The sequence below is a fragment of the Mesoplodon bidens genome (genome assembly GCF_964165515.1).
Source record: "Mesoplodon bidens genome assembly, chromosome: 7".
NCBI classification, from domain to species: domain Eukaryota; kingdom Metazoa; phylum Chordata; class Mammalia; order Artiodactyla; family Ziphiidae; genus Mesoplodon; species Mesoplodon bidens.
Window position 1 is genome coordinate 94219004 of NC_138164.1, and position 25256 is coordinate 94244259.

Genomic DNA, 25256 nt, shown 5'->3' on the forward strand with positions numbered 1-25256 from the left:
CCACTTTCTGGAGAGTTTTTAAAATAAATGGGTGTTGAATTTTGTCAAAAGCTTTTTCTGCATCTATTGAGATGATCATATGGTTTTTCTTCTTCAATTTGTTAATATGGTGTATCACATTGATCGATTTGTGTATGAAGAATCCTTGCATCCCTGGGATAAACCCCACTTGATCATGGTGTATGATCCTCTTAATGTATTGTTAGATTCTGTTTGCTAGTATTTTTTTGAGGATTTTTGCATCTATATTCATGAGTGATATTGGTCTGTAATTTTCTTTCTTTGTAGTATCTCTGTTTGGTTTTGGTATCAGGGTGATGGTGGCCTCATAGAATGAGTTTGGGAGTGTTCCTTCCTCTGCAAGTTTTTGGAAGAGTTTGAGAAGGATGGGTGTTAGCTCTTCTCTAAATGTTTGATAGAATTCACCTGTGAAGCATCTGGTCCTGGACTTTTGTTTGTTGGAAGATTTTGAATCACAGTTTCAATTTCATTACTTGTGATTGGTCTGTTCATATTTTCTATTTCTTCCTGGTTCAGTCTTGGATGGTTATACCTTTCTAAGAATTTGTCCATTTCTTCCGTGTTGTCCATTTTATTGGCATAGAGTTGCTTGTAGTAGTCTCTTAGGATGCTTTGTATTTCTGCTGTGTCTGTTATAACTTCTCCTTTTTCATTTCTAATTTTATTGATTTGAGTCCTCTCCCTGTTTTTCCTCATGAGTCTGGTTAATGGTTTGTCAATTTTATTTATCTTCTCAAAGAACCAGCTTTTTGTCTTATTGGTCTTTGCTATTGATTTCTTTGTTTCTGTTTCATTTATTTCTGCTCTGATCTTCATGATTACTTTCCTTCTGCTAACTTTGGGTTTTGCTTTTTCTTCTTTCTCTACTTCCTTTAGGTGTAAGGTTAGATTGTTTATTTGAGGTTTTTCTTGAGACAGGCTTGATTTGCTATAAACTTCCCACTTAGAACTGCTTTTGCTGCATCCCATAGGTTTTGGATCATCTTGTTTTCATTGTCATTTGACTCTGGGTATTTTTTGACTTCCTCAGTGATCTCTTGGTTATTCAGTAACGTATTGTTTAGCTTCCATATGTTTGTGTTTTTTACATTTTTTCCCCTGTAATTGATTTATAATCTCATAACGTTGTGGTCAGAAAAGATGCTTAATATGATTTCAGTTTTCTTAAATTTACTGAGGCTTGATTTGTGACCCAGGATGTGACCTATCCTGGAGAATGTTCCATGAGCACTTGAGAAGAAGTGTAATCTGCTGTTTTTGGATGGAGTGTTGTATAGATATCAATTAAATCTATCAGGTCTATTGTGTCATTTAAAGCTTGTATTTCCTTATTAATTTTGTTTGGATGATCTGTCCATTGGTGTAAGTGTGGTGTTAATGTCTCCCACTATTATTGTGTTACTGTCGATTTCCTCTTTTAAAGCTGTTAGCAGTTGCCTTATGTATTGAGGTGCTCCTATGTTGGGTGCATATATATTTATTATTGTTATATCTTTTTCTTGGATTGATCCCTTGATCATTATGTAGTGGCCTTCCTTGTCTCTCATAATAGTGTTTATTTTAAAGTCTATTTTGTCTGATATGAGAATTGCTACTCCAGCTTTGTTTTGATTTCCATTTGCATGGAATATCTTTTTCCATCCCCTTACTTTCCATCTGTATGTGTCCCTAGGTCTGAAGAGGGTCTTTTGTAGACAGCATATATATGGGTCTTGTTTTTGTATCCATTCAGTGAGCCTGTATCTTTTAGTGGAGACTTTAATCCATTCACGTTTAAGGTAATTATCGATATGTATGTTCCTATTACCATTTTGTTAATTGTTTTGTGTTTGTTTTTGTAGGTCCTTTTCTCCTCTTGTGTTTCGCACTTAGAGAAGTTCCTTTAGCATTTGTTGTAGAGCTCATTTTGTGGTGCTGAATTCTCTTAGGTTTTGCTTGTCTGTAAAGCTTTTGATTTCTCCATCGAATCAGAATGAGATCCTTGCTGGGTAGAGTAATCTTTGTTGTAGGTTCTTCCTTTTCATCACTTTAAATATGTCATGCCACTGACTTCTGGCTTGTAGAGTTTCTGCTGAGAAATCAGCTGTTAACCTTATGGGAGTTCCCTTGTATATTATTTGTCATTTTTCCCTTGTTGTTTTTAATAATTGTTCTTCATCTTTTATTTTTGTTTGTTTGATTACTATGTGTCTTGGCATGTTTCTCTTTGGGTTTACCCTGCCTGGGACCCTCTGCAGTTTCTGGACTTGGGTGGTTATTTCCTTTCCCATGTTAGGGAAGTTTTTGACTATAATCTCTTCAAATATTTTCTCATGTCCTTTCTCTCTCTCTTCTCCTTCTGGGACCCCTATAATGTGAATGTTGTTGCATTTAATGTTGTCCCAGACGTCTCTTAGGCTGTCTTCATTTCTTTTCATTCTTTTTTCTTTATTCTGTTCTGCAGCAGTGAATTCCACCATTCTGTCTTCCAGGCACTTCTCCAGTCTTCTGCCTCAGTTATTCTTCTGTTGATTCCTTCTAGTGTACTTTTCATTTCAGTTATTGTATTGTTCATCTTTGTTTGTTTGTTCTTTAATTCTTCTAGGTCTTTGTTAAACTTTTCTTGTATCTTCTCGATCTTTGCCTCCATTGTTTTTCCAAGGCCCTGGATCATCTTCACTATAATTATTCTTAATTCTTTTTCTGGAAGGTTGCCTATCTCCACTTCATTTAGTTGTTTTTCTGGGGTTTTATCTTGTTCCTTCATCTGGTACATAGCCCTCTGTCTTTTCATCTTGTCTATCTTTCTGTGAATGTGGTTTTTGTTCCACAGGCTGCAGGATTGTAGTTCTTCTTGTTTCTTCTGTCTGCCCTCTGGTGGATGAGGCTATCTAGGAGGCGTGTGTAAGTTTCCTGATGGGAGGGGCTGGTGGTGGGTAGAGCTGGCTGTTTCTCTGGTGGGCAGAGCTCAGTAAAACTTTAATCTGCTTGTCTGCTGATGGGTCCAGCTGGATTCCCTCCCTGTTGGTTGTTTGGCCTGAGGCACCCAACACTGGAGCTTACCCGGGCTATTTGGTGGGGCTAATGGCAGACTCTGGTAAGGCTCATACCCAGGAGTACTTCCCAGAACTTCTACTGCCAGTGTCCTTGTCCCCACAGTGAGACACAGCCACACCCCACCTCTGCAGGAGACCCTCCAACACTAGCAGGTAAGTCTGGTTCAGTCTCCTATGGGGTCACTGCTCCTTCCCCTGGGTCCTGATGTGTACATTACTTTGTGTGTGCCCTCCGAGAGTGGAGTCTCCATTTTCCCCAGTTCTGTCGAAGTCCTGAAATCAAATCCCACTAGCCTTCAAAGTCTGATTCTCTAGGAATTCCTCCTTCCGTTGCCGGACCCTCAGGGTGGCAATCCTGATGTGGGGCTCAGAACCTTCACTCCAGTGGGTGGGCTTCTGTGGTATAAGTGTTCTCAAGTTTGTGAGTCACCTACCCAGCAGTTATGGGATTTGATTTTACTATGATTGCATCTCTCTTACTGTCTCATTATGGCTTCTCCTTTGTCTTTGGATGTGGGGTATCTTTTTTGGTGAGTTCCAGTGTCTTCCTGTTGATGACTATTCAGCAGTTGTGATTCTGGTGCTCTGGGAAGAGGGAGTTAAGAGATGTTTGTTTTTAAGAGATATTTGTTTTCTGCAATTAAGCTTCAGTTGTTTGAATGATGTGACTCAGTCCATACCTTGTGCATTACAGTGATAGGATTTAGTAAGATAACCCTCTCAGGGAATTCATTGCCTGCCATGACCCAGAACTGGAAGATTTACTGATGACAGAGAGTTTGCTATCAATAGGAGTCACATGAAAGTTATTCTCTGAAGGAACGCCTGCCTTTCACTCTGCATCAGCCACCTCTGGCTCCCCGAAATATACAAACCAGCAAGTGACAAATGCTTTTGATAAAGGTACAATTGCATTCAAATTGAAAATGGAGGGGGTTGATCAAAGAAGAAAGAAAGGCATTAAAAATTAATCATCCCAGGGCCATAAAGTCAGCTGGAAACCCTTAGCCATAAAAAAATTAAATGAAGAAGAAGTTAATGTTTTAAGCAGAGATTTACATTTTCAGGAGAGAACCTGATAGTGGCAGCAGATGGGGAGCCTGCAAGATTTACAGGGGAAGCCCAAGTGTCTTGTTCCAGCAGAGGCTGCAAAAACATAAAGCAGTCATCAAGTATAATATCATTTATATTATTTAGTATCATTGTTCAAAACCTTGGTTGTAAAAGGAAGTGGCACTTCTGACCAACAGAATATTGTATTCAGAACAGATTGAAGTGGCAAAAATTGGAGGAATGGTAAAAAAAACACATCACTTCTGAGAGGAGCCCAGAGGAAATATTACAGAAATATTTAATATGTGGAAGTTGTAGGACTTCAAGTAATAATATTTATCTACCTGTCTTTATAGTTTCAATACCAAAGTGTAAAATTGTTCCTGGGATTACATGTTTATTGGCAGGTTGTCTTGGGTGGGCTTAATGAATGGTCAAGTCTTTGGACCCAAAAGGAAAGCTGAACCAGATTCATTAGTTTCTGAGCAAAGTTGGCACATATTTTAGAGTTTTTCTGACAAACTTAAAAATTGGGCCTGGAATGATATAGGTATAAATACATTCTAACATTGGGGTTAAGAGAACTGGTTTTGGCAGCAAAGAGATCCTGCTTGAATCTTGGCTGTGCCACAGTGAAACCTTGGGGAAATTGCTTTTCTTTGAGCCTTGGTTTCCTCATCTTTCCCTCAGCTGAGGGAAATGGGAATGGCAATAATATATTCACTTCACAGGGTGGTAGTTTTGAGGATTAATTGTGATAGTATATATTAAGCATTTAGCATAGGTCTGTGTACGCAGCAAACCTTCAATAAATGCAGCGTCTTACTCTGTTCTTGTTTTGCTAGATAATTACATGGAGGTTAGATGGTTGTGTGGCAACCTGTCTGAAGATAGCGCGGATGACTTGTGAAATCATAGCCTTGGAACTACAGGTTAGTGTTATCTTATGCTGTATCAAGATTCTGGTCTCTTTCTGTAAATCCCCAATGATTTTAGGGGTCTTTTCTTGATATGCTTGATTGCTTGTTACCCATTATAGAGGGTTTCTTTGTCTGAGGTGTGGCGTTAATACCTTCTGATTTCTTTTAGATTCTGGCCAACTTTAGGGGCAGAGTATGCACCAGGATAATCTTAGAAGGGCCTTCTCCCAGCTCAACTTCCCTGGGTCTACCCGCAGAAATATCTTATGAATGGTTAGCAACCCTAGGAGGGAATGTTCCAGCTGTTGAGAGGAATTGACACTTATTTAGCTAATTTTTAAAGCTCATTAAAATTTATGGAGCTCTTGTTGATGCTGTTTCTGTGCCGCACTGTTGACCTTCAGTTAAAGGAAGCAGTTGAAATATTGCATCATATTCAGATTATTAATATGTCAAATGAAAATAATAAAAATAATCTTTTGCAATCATTATAGTCCTTTCTTCCCAGCGTTCTTTCAGGTGAACTGAGTTCATTTGCTTTTCCTCTGGGAAGCTGGCTCTTTGCACATCTGTGAGACTTGTCCTCTGAGTCCCTTCCTCCTTCAGTCTTTCTGACTTCTGGGTCACCATCATCCATTCACTTTCCTAAATCAGAACCCTCAGCATCATTCCACACTTTTTCTGCAAATAAGTGATCAGCAAATTCTATCAATTCTAGTTCCTGTAATGCATCTATTTTCCATTATCACTACCACTGCCTTAGTTCAGGTTGTCAGCATTTCTTGATGCACTTTAATACCTCGATTTAATATTCTTGATGAACTCCTCTAGTCAGTAATTTATGACTTTTAGAATATTCTTTCTAAAAGGCAAATACAGTGATGCCACTTCTTTGCTTAAAAATCGTTCAGTGAGTCCAATTGGCTCCTATTTGGTGTACTTTCCCTCTCCCTTCCCTCTTTCTCTTAATTAGCCTGTGCTAGAATGATACAGAATTACCTGCGGGTCTCCAACAGGACCTGCTTTTTCATTCATTCCCACTGCCTGAAATCTTTCCCTTCCAGTCTCGCCTCTACTGAGAACCGAGGGAGATGGCGCATATGACACTTTCTCCAGGACCCACTCAGTGACTTTATTCTTCGCCTTCCACCTTTCCCTTCATCTTCACTCAGTCATCTGTGTCAACAAAACTGTGAATATGCTCTGAGATTACAGTGCTTATGCACCACCCTGTGTTGATTACCGCTTATTTACCCCACTACACTGTGGACTTCCTGAACATAGGAATGGTGTCTCTTTATGTCTGTTGTTAGGCCCTTAGACATTGCACGTAGTAGATGCTAAATAATACACGGTGGAAAAATTGGGTGTGTGGATGGAGAAACCAGTGGGGACCCCTGTTGCCTTCCTCCGGTGTCTCTTCTCCCTCATGTTCTGACCCCAAGCTGCTCTGTGCTCTCGGGAATCCTCCGCTGCATACTCAGAGCTGAGTCTGTTTCAAAGGCAGCCACCTCATCTTTCTTGATGACTTTTCCCTCCCTCCTTAAAATCTACCTTTTCTCTGTACTGATTTTAATAGCTGTTCGGAGCAAAACATTTGAATTTAAACTATTTTATTCTAAATTATGAATGACTCACCACACCCATATTTTCTATTTTAAAAAATAATTCTTATTCCTACTCCTAATTTGAAAAAGAAGACATCAATTCCTAGTGAGATTTCAACAAATGTATTAGGCCAGAGGATATAGCTTTGCTCTTTCAAATTACCCCCTTACTTTGAGTACACCTAGGCCAGCCTTGTTTCACAAAAGAAGAGCTTCGCTTTTATAAGATCAAGAAATAATATTGTTATTATAACAACAATAATAACTACCCTGTCATGAATGCTTGTATGAGTCTGCTATGCTAAGTCCTTTATATAGGTAATCTCATTTAGTCCTCCCAGTTACCTTGAAAAATAGGTCTCATTTTTCCCATTTTGTAGTTGAGGAAGCAGAGACACAGAGAAGTCAAATGACTTGCCCCAGGCCATACAGTTAGTAAGTGGGGAGGCTGGGATTTGAACCCTTGTCTTCAGAGGCCACTCAACCTATGCCCGCTCAGCCACCATGCCAGGTGAGCACAGTGACATTTCAGGGAAGCAGGTTCAAAGAGCAAAGGTGGCAACTGGAAGTGAGGACTTGAGGAGGAAATGAGAACAACTGATCAATTCTGAACAGAATAATAATGATGATCAATAGGGATTCCTGTTTCTGGCACACCGGGTACTTTGCTCAGCACTTTCCATACTTTATATGCATTCAGTCTTCCAAAAAACTCTTTAAAACATGAAGAGGAGAGAATTGAACTCAAAAAATTAAACTCAGAAAGTGACTCGCCTCCGTTGTTTGGTTAATATATATAATATATGAGGGGATTTATTAAGAGTTCCAACAATGAACATTCTTATTTTATCAATTTCATTAATTAAAAAAACGTGCAGCTCAGGGTAGTATTTATTTTAATGTGGGCTTTGATATGTATACAGTTTGTCTCTATTATCAGAGCCATTGTACTTAGAAGTCTGCAATTTCAAGGGTCTTTCTAATTTAGGTTGTGCCATTTGTCTTGCTATCCCCCTGATCTTTCTGAAGGTGTTTATATTTCTCTTTAGAAGAGAAGTTCTAAGCGGTAATCCAGTAAACTGCCTGTAAGAAAGGTCCTGGGACCTGTTGATGTGCATTTTTCCAGTTCTCTAAACATCCCCTTTATTGGTCTTAGACGGCTAGTTCCTCTCAGGCTCTATTACTTCTGACTTGTATCAGGGCTATGATATCTTTAAGGAATGAGGTCAATATTTCAAAGGCATAATTAATTGAGCACACCTCCTCCTTCATTAGGAAGCTCATTTTTCCCTTGAGCCTCTCTCTCAGTGTGTCTGCAAAGCCCTTCTTCATTCTCCCTTAATTCCTTTTGTGAGCCCTATGTCACTGTTCTTTTTTTAAGGTTTCTGACTTTGTTCTTATTCTTTAACCTTCTTTAACCTCACAAATAGCATGAATTCTTCCACAATTTTTATTCTATCTTCAGTGGCACTTTATTTCTCGAGGGTCAAACTCACTGTGGCTCCAGCTGCTTGGCCTGGTGGGAATGCCCTCAAGGTGAGTGGTAGACCAAGTTACACTTCGGTGGGGATGCAATACCTCTGGTTAGCACAGGGGAAGAAGTGACCAGCTGGCAAGCTGAATAGATTACTTTAAAAAAATTAAAAAATTTATTGTGGGAAGGGTAAGCTGTGACAAAGCGAAAGAGAGGCATGGACATATATACACTACCAAACGTAAGGTAGATAGATAGTGGGAAGCAGCCGCAGAGCACAGGGAGATCAGCTCGGTGCTTTGTGACCGCCTGGAGGGGTGGGATGGGGAGGGTGGGAGGGAGGGAGATGCATGAGGGAAGGGATGTGGGAACAGATGTATATGTATGACTGATTCACTTTGTTATAAAGCAGAAACTAATTAAAAAAAATTTATTGTGGTAAAATGCACATGAGATTTACCATCTTAAACATTTTTAAGTGTAGAGCTCAACAGTATTAAGTACATTAACACTATTTACAATTTCTAGAACTCTTTTCATCTTGCAAAATTAAAATTACCCCTTAAACGACAATCTCTCACTCCCTTCTCTCCCCAGTCCTCAGAAACCACTTTCTGACTCTATGAATTTCACTACTCTAGGTACCTCATATAAGTGGAATCATAACAGTTTTTATCTTTTTGTGACTGACTTTAACTTATAATGTCCTCACGTTTCTCCCATGGTGTAGCATGTGTTGGAATTTCTTTCCTTTTAATACTGAGTAATATTCCATTGTACGTATGTACCACATTATAAAAATTCATTCATCCATGATGGACACTTGGATTGCTTCTATCTTTTGGCCATTGTGAGTAATGCTGGTATGAACAGGGGTGTATAAGCATCTCTTCAAGATTCTGCTTTAAATTCTCTTAGGGGTATACCCAGAAATGGAATTGCTGGATCATATGGTAATTTTATGTTGAATTTTTTGAGGAACCTCCATACTGTTTTCTATAGGGGCTGTATATCCTCACAAACACTTGTTATTTTCTTTCTTTTTTTTTTAGTAGTAACCATCCTAATGAGTGTGAGGTTGAATAGTTTATTTTAGGAGTTTGGGAGAAATTCAAGTTTAGTCTGTTTAGAATTCCCCAAGAAGGTGTTAATCTGAGGGAGGAAAGGTAGCAGTTCTTGACAACAGGTGGGAAAACTGGTCTTGGATCAAGAGATTCTGACACAATATGAAGGAAGCGGAATCAAGGCACAATATTGAAAGAAGAGACTGAGAAAATCCTGTGAAAGTGTCGTCATCACCCGACCACTGGTTACAGTTCACAACTAGACCTTGTTGCCCAGACGCAGACAACCTGAGCAGAAACCCAAGTAGATGGGGTGGGGTTCAGCGGGAAGGCTGCCACCAGACAATTCTCAAAGACACCGGATTGCTTTCACCTTCACTTTCAAGTTAAGTATCAAAAAACTGGGTTCAATTAACATGTTTGTTTGATAGGAGCTGAGCTGAGTTTCTTGAGCCAAGGGGACGTTTTCCCCTGGTGTGGAGAGGAGGGTCGCTGGAGTGTTGCTTCCAGAAATGAAAACCAAAATTCAGAGTGTCCCTGTTCCCTGGGTCCCCTGACTTACAGATGGTGCAGGGAAAGTGGGGTAATGGAAATCTGTTGCGAAAAAGCATATCCCAATTAGAAAGGAAAGGCCGAGAAGACTGATTGATAACGATGGTACAAGAGAGAGCATGCAGGGTCAGAGTAAAAGGCTGGCCAATTCCTTGCTGTGTCTTTCTTAAATACATGCCTCGAGGTTGCTCCCAACGTGAGCAGAGAAGATGGACTGTGGTGACATTATTTTTCCTGTCGGGGATGATCTGTGGATTTTCGTAGGTCTTTTATCTTTTCCTCTTGACACAAGTAGCCCTCACAAAGAGGCAAAAAACTAATAAATGCCTACGCTGGGCCAGCCTGTCATTTTCTAGGTGATTTACATGTGTTAGTTCTCTTAATTTGATCCTGGAAACAACTCCACCAGGGAGGTCTTATTATTCCTATCTTATAGATTAGGAATCAGAGGCTCAGAAACTTTCAGTAAATTTCTCAAGAATTCACAGCTAAGTGGCGAGACCAGTATTTCATCCAGGGGTTATCTTATGCCAAAGCCAGCGTCTTTATTAGCAGTCAGCCACTGCTAAACTATACAACTTAGGATATGCACCCTAAAGGCAACTGTGGGTAATATACTCTCCTCCTCACTATGACCTTGACCTTCTTCACTCCAGAATGCCTGGTTATCACCTGCAACTCTCCCGTCCTTGCAGCTACGCCAACATTTTAATAGAATGACCTTCACTTGTATCGTAGGCACGGCCTCTGAGTTACTACATCTTGTGTTGGTTATTAAACCCCCCTCCACCAAGTCCTTAGAGAACTAGCCTCACTAAAACCAAACTGAAGAATAATAACTTATTACTCTTGTTATATAGTTAATCATCTTAATCCTCATAACCACTTCCAGGGCCAGGCGGTATTATTATCCATATTATGTGTATGAGGCAATAGAGACATAGACGTTAAGATGTTTGCTCAAGGTCACTCCACTAGGTGGTGGAGTCAGGAACCAAGGCAGGAATGCCACTCAGTGCCAGATGTTCTGAGCCTCACATTTCTATCTCTGCCCAAAGGACTGCTTGAGTGGGTTCTTACTCAGTAATCCTTTCACTTGGTCCCCAGTTTATAGATGAAGCAATTGAAGATAAGAGCAGTCACATGGGAAATGGAGAGTTGGAACTCAGATTTTAATTGTCCTCAAACCCCTGAACGCTGTACCAGGATTTGGAAGAATATCCATCCAAAGTCTTCTTAAAATGCATTAATTACTTAATTCTCCCATTTAGCAAGGGAAGCCTCTGGGAAGGGTTTAAATGCTGGTCTTCAGCCCAGACACCCTCCCTGCTTTCCTCCATGATAACTCTTCGCTATGGAGGAGAAAAAAAAATTGGGCACAAGAATGTGTATGGATTTTACATACTGTAACCCATGGCAGTATTTAGTAGATGCGAGCAGGCTCTTGAGTCAGATCTGGGTTTGAACCCGGCTTTCTTGTTCAGCCTAATCTGTCATATGTCTGTCTCATAAGAGTGCTCGGAGGAGGACTGGATGCAAAGTGCTTGGCATGGTGTCCGAAGTTAAGAAAGGGCTCAGTGCACGGCAGCTGTAATGAGAACCTCGCTTCACCTGATTTGGGCTGAGAGGTGTAATTTTCCTGGAATAGGGTTTGCTGCAGGACTAAGTTACATAGTTACATTTAATTCATTGCCACGAAGTTTCTGTTCTTTGGCCATGAGTGTTTATAAATCACAAAGGGGCTATGAATACTCACGGGCTTATCCGAAATATCGTCAACTCTTCCCAAATATTCGTCTTTCCTTTACCTTGTTTTTTTAAAAAAATATCTTTATTGAAGTATAATTGCTTTACAAAGTTGTGTTAGTTTCTTCTGTATAACATAGTGAATCAGCTATATGTATACATATATTCCCATATCCCCTCCCTCTTGCGTCTCCCTCCCACCCTCCCTATCCCACCCCTCTAGGTGGTCACAAAACACCGAGCTGATCTCCCTGTGCTATGTGGCTGCTTCCCACTAGCTATCTGTTTTACATGTGGTAGGGTATATATGTTCATGCCACTCTCTCACTTCGTCCCAGCTTACCCTTCCCCCTCCCCGTGTCCTCAAGTCCATTATTCTCTATGTCTGCATCTTTATTTCTGTCCTTCCACTAGGTTCATCAGAAATATTTTTATTTTACATTCCATATATATATGTGAGCATATGGTATTTGTTTTTCTCTTTCTGACTTACTTCACTCTGTATGACAGACTCTAGGTCCATCCACCTCACTACAAATAACTCCATTTCATTTCTTTTTATGGCTGAGTAATATTCTGTTGTCTATATGTGCCACATCTTCTTTATCCATTCATCTGTTGATGGACACGTAGGTTGCTTCCATGTCCTGGCTATTGTAAATAGTGCTGCAATGAACATTGTGGTACATAACTCTTTTTGAATTATGGTTTTCTCAGGGTATATGCCCAGTAGTGGGATTGCTGGGTCATATGGTAGTTCTATTTTTAGTTCTTAAGGAACCTCCATACTGTTCTCCATAGTGGCTGTATCAATTTGCATTCCCGCCAACAGTGCAAGAGTGTTCCCTTTTCTCCACACCCTCTCCAGCATTTATTGTTTCTAGATTTTTTGACGATGGCCATTCTGACTGGTGTGAGGTGATACCTCATTGTAGTTTTGATTTGCATTTCTCTAATGATTAGTGATGTTGAGCATCCTTTCATGTGTTTGTTGGCGATCTGTATATCTTCTTTGGAGAAATGTCTATTTAGGTCTTCTGCCCATTTTTGGATTAGGTTGTTTGTTTTTTGATATTGAGCTGCATGAGCTGCTGGTATATTTTGGAGATTAACCCTTTGTCAGTTGCTTCATTTGCAAATATTTTATCCCATTCTGAGGGTTGTCTTTTCATCTTATGGTTTCCTTTGCTGTGCAAAAGCTTGTAAGTTTCATTAGGTCCCATTTGTTTATTTTTGTTTTTATTTCCATTCCTCTAGGAGGTGGCTCGAAAAGGATCTTGCTGTGATTTATGTCATAGAGTGTTCTGCCTATGTTTTCCTCTAAGAGTCTGATAGTTTCTGGCCTTACATTTAGGTCTTTAATCCATTTTGAGTTTATTTTTGTGTATGGTGCTAGGGAGTGTTCTAATTTCATTCTTTTACATGTAGCTGTCCAATTTTCCCAGCACGATTTATTGAAGAGGCTGTCTTTTCTCCATTGTATATTCTTGTTTCCTTTATCAAAGATAAGTTGACCATATGTGTGTGCGTTTATCTCTGGGCTTTCGACCCTGTTCCATTGATCTATATTTCTGTTTTTATGCCAGTACCATACCATCTTGATTACTGTAGCTTTGTAGTATAGTCTGAAATCTGGGAGCCTGATTCCTTTGGCTACATTTTTCTTACTCAAGGTTGCTTTGGCTATTTGGGGTCTTTTGTGTTTCCATACAAATTGTGAAATTTTTGTTCTACTTCTGTGAAAAATGCCATTGATAGTTCGATAGGGATTGCATTGAATCTGTAGATTGCATTGGGTAGTATAGTCATTTTCACAATGTTGATTCTTCCAATCCAAGAACATGGTATATCTCTCAATCTATTTGTATCATCTTTAATTTCTTCTATCAGTGTCTTATAATTTTCTGCATACAGGTCTTTTGTCTCCTTAGGTAGGTTTATTGCTAGTTATTTTATTCTTTTAGTTGCCGTGGTAAATGGGAGTGTTTCCTTAATTTCTGTTTCAGATTTCTCACTGTTAGTGTGTAGGAATGCAAGAGATTTCTGTGCATTAATTTTGTATCCTGGTACTTAACCAAATCCATTTATTAGTTTTCTGGTAGCACCTTTAGGATTCTCTATGTAGAGTATCATGTCATCTGCAAACAGTAACAGGTTTACTTCTTCTTTTCCAATTTGTATTCCTTTTATTTCGTTTTCTTCTTTGATTTCTGTGGCTAAAACTTCCAAAACTATGTTGAATAATAATGGTGAGAGTAGGCAACCTTGTCTTGTTTCTGATCATGGTAGAAATGGTTTCAGTTTTTCACTATTGAGAATGATGTTGGCTGTGGGTTTCTCATATATGGCCTTTATTATGGTGAGGTAGGTTCCCTCTATGCCTACTTTCTGGAGGGTTTTTATCATAAATGGGTGTTGAATTTTTCAAAAGCTTTTTCTGCTTCTATTGTGATGATCATATGGTTTTTATCCTTCAATTTGTTAATATGGTGTATCACATTGATTGATTTGCATATATTGAAGAATCTGTGCATTCCTGTGCTAAACCCCACTTGATTATAATGTATGATCCATTTAATGTGCTGTTGGATTTGGTCTGCTAGTATTTTGTTGAGGATTTTTACATCTGTGTTCATCAGTGATATTGTCATGTAGTTTTCTGTTTTGTGTGACATCTTTGTCTGGTTTTGGTATCAGGGTGATGGTGGCCTTGTAGAACGAGTTTGGAAGTGTTCCTCCCTCTGTTTTATTTTGGAAGAGTTTGAGAAGGATCAGTGTTAGATCTTCTCTAAATGTTTGCTAGAATTTGCCTGTGAAGCCATCTGGTCCTGGGCTTTTGTTTGTTGGAAGATTTTTAATCACAGTTTCAATTTCTGTGCTTGTGATTGGTCTGTTTATATTTTCTGTTTCTTCCTGGTTCAGTCTCGGAAGGTTGTGCATTGCTAAGAATTTGTCCATTTCTTCCAGGTTGTCCATTTTATTCGCATATAATTGCTTGTAGTAATCTCTCATTATCCTTTGTATTTCTGCAGTGTCAGTTGTTACTTTTTTTTCATTTCTAATTCTGTTGATTTGAGTCTTTTCTCTTTCTTGATGAGTCTGGCTAATGGTTTATCAGTTTTGTTTATCTTGTCAAAGAACAAGCTTTTAGTTTTATTGATCTTTGCTATCATTTCCTTCATTTCCTTTTTCATTTATTTCTGATCAGATTTTTATTATTTCTTTCCTTCTGCTAACTTTGGGGTTTTTATTGGGTTCTTCTTTCTCTAATTGCTTTAGGTGTAAGATTAGGTTGTTTATTTGAGATATTTCTTGTTTCTTGAGGTAGGATTGTATTGCTATAAACTTCCTCTTAGAACTGCTTTTGCTGCATCCCATAGGTTTTGGGTTGTCGTGTTTTCATTGTCATTTGTTTCTAGGTATCTTTTGATTTCCCCTTTGATTTCTTCAGTAATCTCTTGGTTATTTAATAGGATATTGTTTAGCCTCCATGTGTTTGTATTATTTACAGTTTTTTCCCTGTAATTGATATCTAGTCTCATAGCATTGTTGTTGGAAAATATACTTGGTACAATTTCAATGTTCTTAAATTTACCAAGGCTTGATTTGTGACCCAAGATATGATCTATCCTGGAGAATGTTCCATGAGCCCTTGAGAAGAAAGTATTCTGTTGTTCTTGAGTGGAATGCCCTATAAATGTCAATTAAGTCCATCTTGTTTAATGTATCATTTAAAGCTTGTGTTTCCTTATTTATTTTCATTTTGGATGATCTGTCCATTGGTGAAAGTGGGGTGTTAAAGTCCCCTAGTATGAGTATGTTACTGTCGATTTCCCCTTTTATGGCTGTTACTATTTGCCTTATGTATTGAGGTGCCCCTATGTTGGGTGCATAAATATTTACAATTGTTATATCTTTTTTTTGGATTGATCCCTTTATCATTATGTAGTGTCCTTCTTTGTCTCTTGTAACATTCTTTATTTTAAAGTCTATTTTATCTGATATGAGTATTGCTACTCCAGATTTCTTTTGATTTCCATTTGCATGGAATATTTTTTTCCATTCACTCACTTTCAGTCTGTATGTGTCCCTAGGTCTGAAGTGGGTCTTTTGTAGACAGCATATATATGGGTCTTGTTTTTGTATCCATTCAGCCAGTCTGTGTTTTGGTTGGAGCATTTAATCCATTTACATTTAAGGTAATTTTCAATATGTATGGTCCTATTACCATTTTCTTAATTATTTTGAGTTTGTTTTTTTAAGTCTTTTCCTTCTCTTGTTTTTCCCACCTAGAGCAGTTCCTTTAGCATTTGTTGTAAAGCTGGTTTTTTGGTGCTGAATTCTCCTAGCTTTTGCTTGTTTGTAAAGGTTTTAATTTCACCATCGAGTCTGAATGAGATCCTTGCTGGGTAGACTAGTCTTGGTTGTAGGTTTTTCCCTTTCATCACTTTAAATATGTCCTGCCATTCCCTTCTGGCTTGCAGAGTTTCTGCTGAAAGATCAGCTGTTAACTTTTTGGGGATTCCCTTGTATGTTAATTGTTGCTTTGCTCTTGCTACTTTTTTTTTTTTGCAGTACGCAGGCCTCTCACTGTTGTGGCCTCTCCCCTTGTGGAGCACAGACGCCGGATGTACAGGCTCCGGACGCACAGGCTCAGCGGCCATGGCTCACAGGCCTAAGCACTCTGCCGCATGTGGGATCTTCCCAGACCGGGGCACAAACCTGTGTCCCCTGCATCGGCAGATGGACTCTCAATCACTGCGCCACCAGGGAAGCCCTCCCTTGCTACTTCTAATATTTTTTCTTTATATTTAATTTTTGATAGTTTGATTAATATGTGTCTTGGCATGTTTCTCCTCAGATTTATCCTGTATGGGACTCTCTGCTCTTCCTGCACTTGATTGACTATTTCCTTTCCCATATTAGGGAAGTTTTCAAGTATAATCTCTTCAAATATTTTCTCAACCCTTTCTTTTTCTCTTCTTCTTCTGGGACCCCTTCAATTTGAATGTTGCTGTGTTTAATTTTGTCCCAGAGGTCTCTGAGACTGTCCAGAATTCTTTTCATTCTTTTTTCTTAATTCTGCTCTGCCATAGTTATTTCCACTATTTTATCTTCCAGGTCACTTATCCATTCTTCTGCCTCAGTTATTCTGCTATTGATTCATTCTAGAGAATTTTTAGTTTCATTTACTGTGTTGTTCATCATTGTTTTTTTTTTGCTCTTTAGTTCTTCTAGGTCCATGTTAAACGTTTCTTTCATTTTCTCCATTCTATTTCCAAGATTTTGAATCATCTTTACTGTCATTACTCTGAATTCTTTTTCAGGTAGACTGCCTATTTCGTCTTCATTTGTTTGGTCTGGTGGGTTTTTACTTTGCTCCTTCATCTGCTTTGTATTTCTCTGTCTTTTTTTGCTTAAGTTACTGTGTTTGGGGTCTCCTTTTCACAGGCTGCAGGTTTCTAGTTCCTTTCGTTTTTGGTGTCTGCCCCCAGTGTGTAAGGTTGGTTCAGTGGGCTGTGTAGGCTTCCTTGTGGAGTGGACTGGTGCCTGTGCTCTGGTGGATGAGGCTGGATCTTGTCTTTCTGGTGGGCAGGACCGAATCCGGTGGTGTGTTTTGGGCTGTCTGTGAACTTATGATTTTAGGCAGCCTCTCTGCTAATAAGTGTGATTGTGTTCTTGTCTTGCTACTTGTTTTGCATGGGGTGTCCAGCACTGGAGCTTGCTGGTTGTTGAGTGGAGCTGGGTCTTAGCGTTAAGATGGAGATCTCTGTGAGAGCTCTCGCCTATTGATATTACATGGGGCCAGGAGGTCTCTGGTGGTCCATGTCCTGAACTCGGCTCTTGCACCTCAGAGGCTCAGGCCTGACACCCGGCTGGAGCACCACGTCCTGTCAGCACACAGCCAGGTAAGTGGGGGAGTTTCTTGCCTTTTGGGAAGTCTGAGGTCTTCTGCCAGCATTCAGTAGTTGTTCTTTAGGAGTTGTTCCACATGTAGATGTATTTTTGATGTATTTGTGGGGTGGAAGTTGATCTCCATGTCTTACTCTTCTGCTGTCTTGAAGGTCCTCTCTTTGCGTTTTTTTGTATTCTTCTCCTTCTTGCCTTCCCATCTCAGTCAAAAGAGACATAGAGTTTTAACTCTCAGCTGAAGAAAAAAAAAAAGACATACGGAAAGGAGTGGGAGAGAAAAGCATTTACCTAGAATGTCAAACAAATGGAAACGAATAATAAAGAGATATGATTGCTTTTCTTATTTTCTTTTTTGAACGATGTTGGAGGAAATATCTCTTTATAAAATTTCAGAAACCAAAATCTGGAAATAAGCAAAAGAAACCATATACCATAATCCCACCTTCCTAATACATTTTAGCCAACCCCTTTCCAGTCTTTTTCCCTATTTTTTCCCTATTTTTTCCCCTATATTCCCCCCTGTTTTTGAAATGTCGATGTAAGGTGGAGAATAGCCATCTTTGTACTTTCAACATGTTGCTGAATTAAAAATAGATATCCTAAAACCATGAAAAGACATGGAGTAAACTTAAATGAATGTTGCTAAGTGAAAGAAACCAGTCTGAAAAGACTTCTGTGTGATTTCAACTGTATGGCATTGTGGAAAATGCAAAACTGTGGAGATGGTAAAATGATGAGTAGTTGCCAGGGACTTGAGGGTAGAGAGGGAGGGATGAATAGCTGAAGCACAGGGGATTTTTAGGGTAGTGAAATTATTCTGTATTATATTCTAACAAATACATGACACTATACATTTGTCAAAATCCACAGAACTGTACAATATAAAGAGTGAACCCCCATGTAAACTATGCACTTTATTTAATAATAATGTATCAATATTGGTTCATCGGTTGTAACAAATGTGCAGCACTAATGCGGCTGTTGATAATAGGGAAGCTGTGTGTTGGGGAAAGGCTGTATATGGGAATATTCTGTACTGCCTGCTCAGTATTTCTGCAAACCTAAAACTGCTCTAAAAGCAAAGACTATAAAGAATAGATATATTAGAATTTAAAATTTTGAACATCTGTTGTGCCCTTCAGAATGGTCTCCTCAGATGTGATGTGCATGTTTTAAAGATACTGTCTTTGCTAGAAACATGTTGTCAGTCCTCACTGAAATATTTCTACAGAGATTAGGTGGGTGAGCAAGATGGAGGTACCATTTTAAAATTATGTTTGTATAATCATAGAAAGATTGGAGGAAATGAGATATTTTCTCATGTGACTCATAAATTGGACGGGAAGGTTTTCTTTATAGAGGCAAGTGTTAAACAAATGCATTCTGGTGGGAGTATGTCGGTAGCCTCCCAAGAGAACTCTTTGAAAGAGAATGGTCCTTTGGATCATGAAGTCTTGCATGAGAGAAGAAAATGAAAACACCATATTCATGTCTAGATTTTTTTCTTTCATGGGACCTTGGACATTGGTGACATTTGACAATCCAGTCACAGTGGACATAGACCTTTGATCAATTCCTAGTTACCATTTTCCAGTTGTAGAATCTTGAGCAAGTCTGAACCCTAATTTTCTTCTCCTTAAAATGGGGAATATTATCTTGGAAAGTTTGTGTAGCATGCAAATTCTGTGCCTGGAACAAGCTATTCAGTACTGCTCAATCACGGTAAAAATTGTTACCAATAAAACTGTTTTTAGTGAAAGAGCATCTGATTTTAGAATTCTCTTCTGAGGCTAATATTAAAAACTAGAGTTAAACTTATAAAAAGAGCAATACTTATAAAAAGAGCAATACTTTGCAGCACAAAATGTGCATGTCAATGATATATTATCTGACATGTTAATATCTATTTTTTTTAACCCATTTTCTTTTTTGTAACCATTAGGGTACAAATTTTATGACCTACTTTTTAAAAATTGGAGCTTATATAAGGTGATGTCTATAATAATGTCACTTCCACGTACTAGCATTCTGATATACTTTCCTGAGTGGGAGAGAAACTTGTATGCAGATGCCTGTGCATTGAGAATTGCCTGTAACCTGCACCCTGTCTTAGCAATGCTGAGATCTGTAACCTGGTACAGCCATGGTTTTGTTATTGTTACCAAACCCAGGTCCAGCTGCTCACTGCTCAAAAGCCAATTCTCGAGAGGCAAGTGTTGGTAGGAAAGGAAAGGTTGCTTTATTTCGGAGGCTGGCAACTGGGGGAGAGGGTGGACTCCCGTCCAAGAACTAACTCCCGATTGCTTCTCAGGGGACAGGGTCTTTTAAAGGGGAGTTTCAGGGTTGTATTGGCAAAGGGAGGGAGCAGAACAGTCTAGTCAGTTCTTGACAGTCATGAAATCAGTAATGTGGTGGTCTGATCGGCGTCATCTTGGTTGTTTTAAGTACAGTTAATCTTTAGTTCCAGGGTTTGTTCCCATTTCTTTGAGGCCAGTTCTCAGAATTGTGTGAAGTGGAATAGCTTATGTCATGACTTCAACTTGGTCATCATGTAGTCATCCTCCTCCACCTGGTGTGGGCTTCAGTATCTGCAAAACTGCTCACAGGATATGGCTCAGAATATTATCTATAGCCCTTAAGGCGGTACTAAAGGTCCTTGGCTATGATTAATGACTAAACTATTATTAGTCGGTCTCCTTTGACGGTTTTCCTTTGTTTCTGCATTTTCTCACTTCTCTGATTAAACTTATTCTTTGGCTAAAGTTTTTCCACAGACAAAAAGCAGGCTGAGGACATGGGGAGGTAAGAAACATAGGGTCCTGCTCCGTTTCATTATGTGAATGTGATTTGTCATCTGTTTCATGGTGAAGGAAAAGACTGAGAATTGATGTCTTGGCTTAGTCCACATGTTGGCATGTCATTCCTATGACCCTTCAAAGGAAGACTCAGCTGCTACTGCAAATCCTGGGGACAGCTGTTGGAATCCAGTTTGTTTTTCCAGAGAGTGTAATTTTGCCTTCACACATACATCGTTGAGCAAATGGTAATACATCGAAGAGGACTGATGCAGTATTCTGCTAATTGCTGAAGCCCTTGGTTGACACTTTAGGAATAAATAGGGGGAAAAAACCCAAATAAAACTTAGGAGAGGATAGAAATTAATTTTAGTAACAATCTATGCCAATTCCAAGCCTGGCTCTTGTAACTAACCATCAGGTTAATTTAATTCCTCAAACCCCATTGCTCTAACAAAATGTTGTTTAAATCAATTCATTCTTTCATTAGGCTGCCTAAGAGCACCATGGTGTGATGAGAAATTACTGAGATGGCATTCATGTTTCAAAAATCCCTCAGTTTCACTTCATTTTCCATCCTGACATGGGACTAATGTTCTGCATTTGCATGCTAAAATAGTAGTTTTAATTGTAAAATTGGTGTTGTTAAATTACCTTCAAATGAGTTTATTTTATATGGTTCATTAAAGTTTTTGAAATCATTCCCTGCATGATTGCATCTCTTTCTGCTTTGATGTATTACATCTCTCACCAAAGACACTGGTGCTGAGAGAAAAGCCTTTTCTTGCAAGACTCACATCTCACAATCTGGCCGGTTTTGAAGCGAGAGCAGTAAAAGCCTCAAGCGATCACAGAGTGGCCGAGGGCATCGTCCCTTGGCACTGCAGCTGAGAGGCTCGGGTAAGAGGGGAAGGTGGGTGGCCGTGTTCACCAATAATGGAAGGTGAAAGCCACAGACAGAGGTCTCAAAAGGTTTGTGTCAACTCAGAAGATGAGAAGTGGCTCCCCCTGGGGAGCTAGTTTGGTTCTGAAATTTAAATACATCTCACAGATTCTGTATGTTTGCTTTCATTTTAACTTTTCTCTCCGATACCACCTTTCCTCTTCATTATTTCTCCTCTCGTGATGTCTTCTAGAACAGTGGCCCTCAACTATTTTATCTTAAGCCTCAACGATGACTTTGCCAAAGTAGGGTTTTTTTTTTGTTGTTTTTTTTAACATCTTTATTGGAGTATAATTGCTTTACAATGGTGTGTTTCTGCTTTATAACAAAGTGAATCAGCTATACATATACATACATCCCCATATCTTTTAGAAATAAATAGCATGATTTTTCTGAGATTGTCATTTGTATGTTTATGAGAGTTTCTTTATCACATTATTCATTTTTAGTAGGTTTCGGGGAATACAAAATTGGCAATATATTGTTGGAGTAAATTTGATTGTGATTCCTCAGTTCTTGGTATGAAATCCTAATTATCCATCCAGGCCCACTACTTTCTCCAGCGGTGGAGCCACTGAGCAAGAAGGCTTTACCCAGTGAGGTAGACAACGTGGAGAGGAAATGAGGACAGCCAGCTCTATGCTGTAGTATATAATGTCAGCACTTTGCAGCTTATAGATCAGTACCTGGTGCTGAAAGTATCTCTTAGCATCCTTGCTTGTCAAATAAAATCCAAACTCTGCTTAATGACGCCAACCATCTAACCCTGAGTAGAAGCAGCGTTTCCATTTCTGTTTGAACAGAATTCCAGCTTCCCCCCTCTTAACATCTATTATTGAAAATGCTGTCTATCTTTATGGTGCCTTTAAAGGCACCATATTACTGTTATGCATTTACAGTTTGTTTTAAAACGTTTTGAGCAATGACAACAGCACAATATTCAATGCGTTTGCAGAAGCCCACGTCAAGAATAGAAATCCTGCTTCCTCAAGCTAGCCACTGATTCTTAAGCCTTGCCCTTTAATCTTTGGCCAACATTAACATTTTCTTGAACTTGAAGCACTCATAGTGCATCAGACTATATATTTATTCAGCCCCGACCATGCGCAAGATACTATAATAGGAACACGGAGGAATACAAAAAAGTAAAATTGGAGAGGAAATGAAAGCCACTAACCAATTTATCTTTGTTAATTACTCTGCTGTGAATCGATATTTCACATGCATTATCTCATGATAGGCTTGTAGGATAGGTATGATCATCCTCAACTTATAGGTAAGGAGGCTGTAGATTCTAATTTTAGCCCTCAAGGAATTTACAATCCGATGGAAAAATAAGGTACATACACGTGGTAAAATAACAATATAAAGCACTATGTAAGGAATATCAAATGAGTATTTCCAACATAACTACCACAGTTGTTGAAAAGAGGGGTCATTAAGTTGGGACGGGCTAATTAGGAAAATCTTTGCTACTACTGTGGGGTGGGCATGGGGATTCATTCATTCTATAAGCATTTGGGGAATGCCCACCATGGTCCTTTTCTAAGAATTTGAAGTCTGTGGTTAGGGACTGATATATAACTGGGAGCATCAAGGAGAAAGTGACTATGTGACTTGACATGAGTTTTAAATCAGAGAGGAAATTTAATAAATATGAAGCACTTTGAGACTCCATGGCTTATTTGGGTGGTTTTTATATTTTCTTCTCTTTTGGTGGTACTTTTGTTCACTTTAAAGAATTCACTAAGAGTTATGGAAGAGCTTACATTTTCTCCCCCATCAGCTCTTGCTTTTACTTTGACATTGGAGAGAAACAATCTATTCCATTCCCCAGGATTCAGGACAGTTGATTTTATACATTTCAATTTGGCTAATAACACAGTATATTCAAATTTTCAAATTCACTTCCACATTAATTCTCCTACCTGTTTTTTCAGGTGGATGTTTTTAGCATTGATAAAAGCAGTCAAGGCTGAAAATTGACTGATACTTGAGTCTTGACTTAGAATCTGAATTTCTTTGGTTATTGCTTTATTAGAAGTGATGTCTTCTACTGAAACTATTCATTGAAATGACACAACAAATCACCCGCAGGTTCCAGACAGCCCAATATTTTGTTGCTGACCAAGAAGTATATTAGGAAAATTTTATGTTTCTGTGACATCAGAGGTTAGCAATTTTCTCTGAATACTTAAAAGTTCCTTAAAACCTTGTTGATAGTGCTACCAAATAGAAGTTTGGCCACACCCCTTAGGAACCTATATTTGTTCACCTGTATATACTGGAATGACACCAAAGAACTGAATTATAAGCTAGAAAATCTGGATGTTTGTTCTGGATTTACTTACCAGTTACTAACTCTTGGAAAATCACACAAAGTCTCACAGTCTCAGTTTCTTCATTGGCAAAGTAGAGTAATACTATCTACTTAGGGTGGCTGTGAGGCTCAAATTCATGTCTTTTGAGCATTCTAAAGTATTTTTAAAATATAAAATATTTTTGTTACGTATCAATCCCAGCTGACTTGAATTATACTTTCATTTCTTCTTCCTTAGGAACCCTTCCTCAAATTAAAAAATATATCCTTCTCCAATAAAAAGGACCAGAGCTCCTTGGAGAAATGACTGATTTTAGGACTGGAGTAGGAACTATACAAGATCTTCTTGGAGTATCTTCTAGTGCTAGAAAGTAAAGAAGTGCTCAAAGCAACAACAGCAAAAAAAAGTCCCACAATGATGGGAGTATGTCAAAGAGACACACACAGGAGCCAACTGAAAGAGCACCCAGTGGCCAAAGCCGGGGCAATTTGACCCACAAAATAAACATATTAGTGTTGGATTATAACTCAAAGTATAAAATAAATGTCTGTGAGTCCACACTAATATAAATAAATGATTGAATAAATAAATAAAAGGGGGAGAGAATAGACAAACTTACTATATAGAAGAATTCCAAATATCAATAACTTACATAGGTATTCTGTCATGAAGGAGGTGGAATATTATTCCATGCTCCTAAAGTGTGGGCTGTCCATAGTGACAGCGTGCAAAGGGGAAAAGAATTAGTAACTTTTGGTGGAGGACCCTGACTAACACTACTTCAAGCCAGGTAATAGAGGAAAAATTGCATTGATAATATATACCTTTAAAATGGCATGATGAGCATGGCACTCCACCTCTGTGGTCTTCTTCCTAAAATGTTCTAACCCACTCTGATCATGAGAAAAACATTAGAAAAATCCCAATTGAAGGACAGTCTATAAAATATCTGACTGTACTCCTCAAAACTGTCAAGGTCATCAAAAATAAGGAAAGTGAGAAATTATCACAGCAAAGAGAAGCCTGAGGACATGACAACTAAGTGAAAAATGATTTCCTAAATAGGGTCCTAGAACAGAAAAAGGAGATTGGGGGGGGGAAAGCTGAAGAAATTTGCATAAAATATCCATTCTATTTAACAATGTTATTAATATTTATTCATTAATTATAACAAATCTACCACACTAACCTCAGATGTTAGTAATATGGAAAACTGGGTGCAGGCTATATGGGAACTCTCTTACTAAATTCACTATAGCTTTATAAATGTGATACAGTTCTAAATAGAAAGAAAAATTCAAGGACTCTTTGGAAAGTGTTTTACATGTCTGGATAGAGAAACTTCTACCATAATTAAAAGGGAGATTTCTTTCATTTTAAATAAGTTGGATTTCTCTCAAGCCTAGTGATCTGTTTTTCATTACTGAACTATACATTTTAATAGTGAATTATTACTAATAAAATGTTCAATGGAGAATAATTTCAATATAAAATGAAACACTGGTTTTCATCAGGAAGGAAGAAAAAATTAATCATTATAAGATAAATACCCCTTTTAGTTCTGCAGAGCATTACTACTACTTTTAACTTAGATAAAATAAATTTTGCAACATTAACAAAAAAAAGTGGAAAAATCCCATGTCACTATATTTTGTTTTTCTGGCTTTGCTGATCCTCACTCTCTCTGAGATGTCCAAGTTTTTTGAATATTCCAGTGACCTTTCTCTTTAGCTTTCATCTTTTGTAGAGCAAAGGATGCTAACTTTCTCAATTCTTACCTCTGTAGAAGCCTTATCATTTCTTTATTCATTG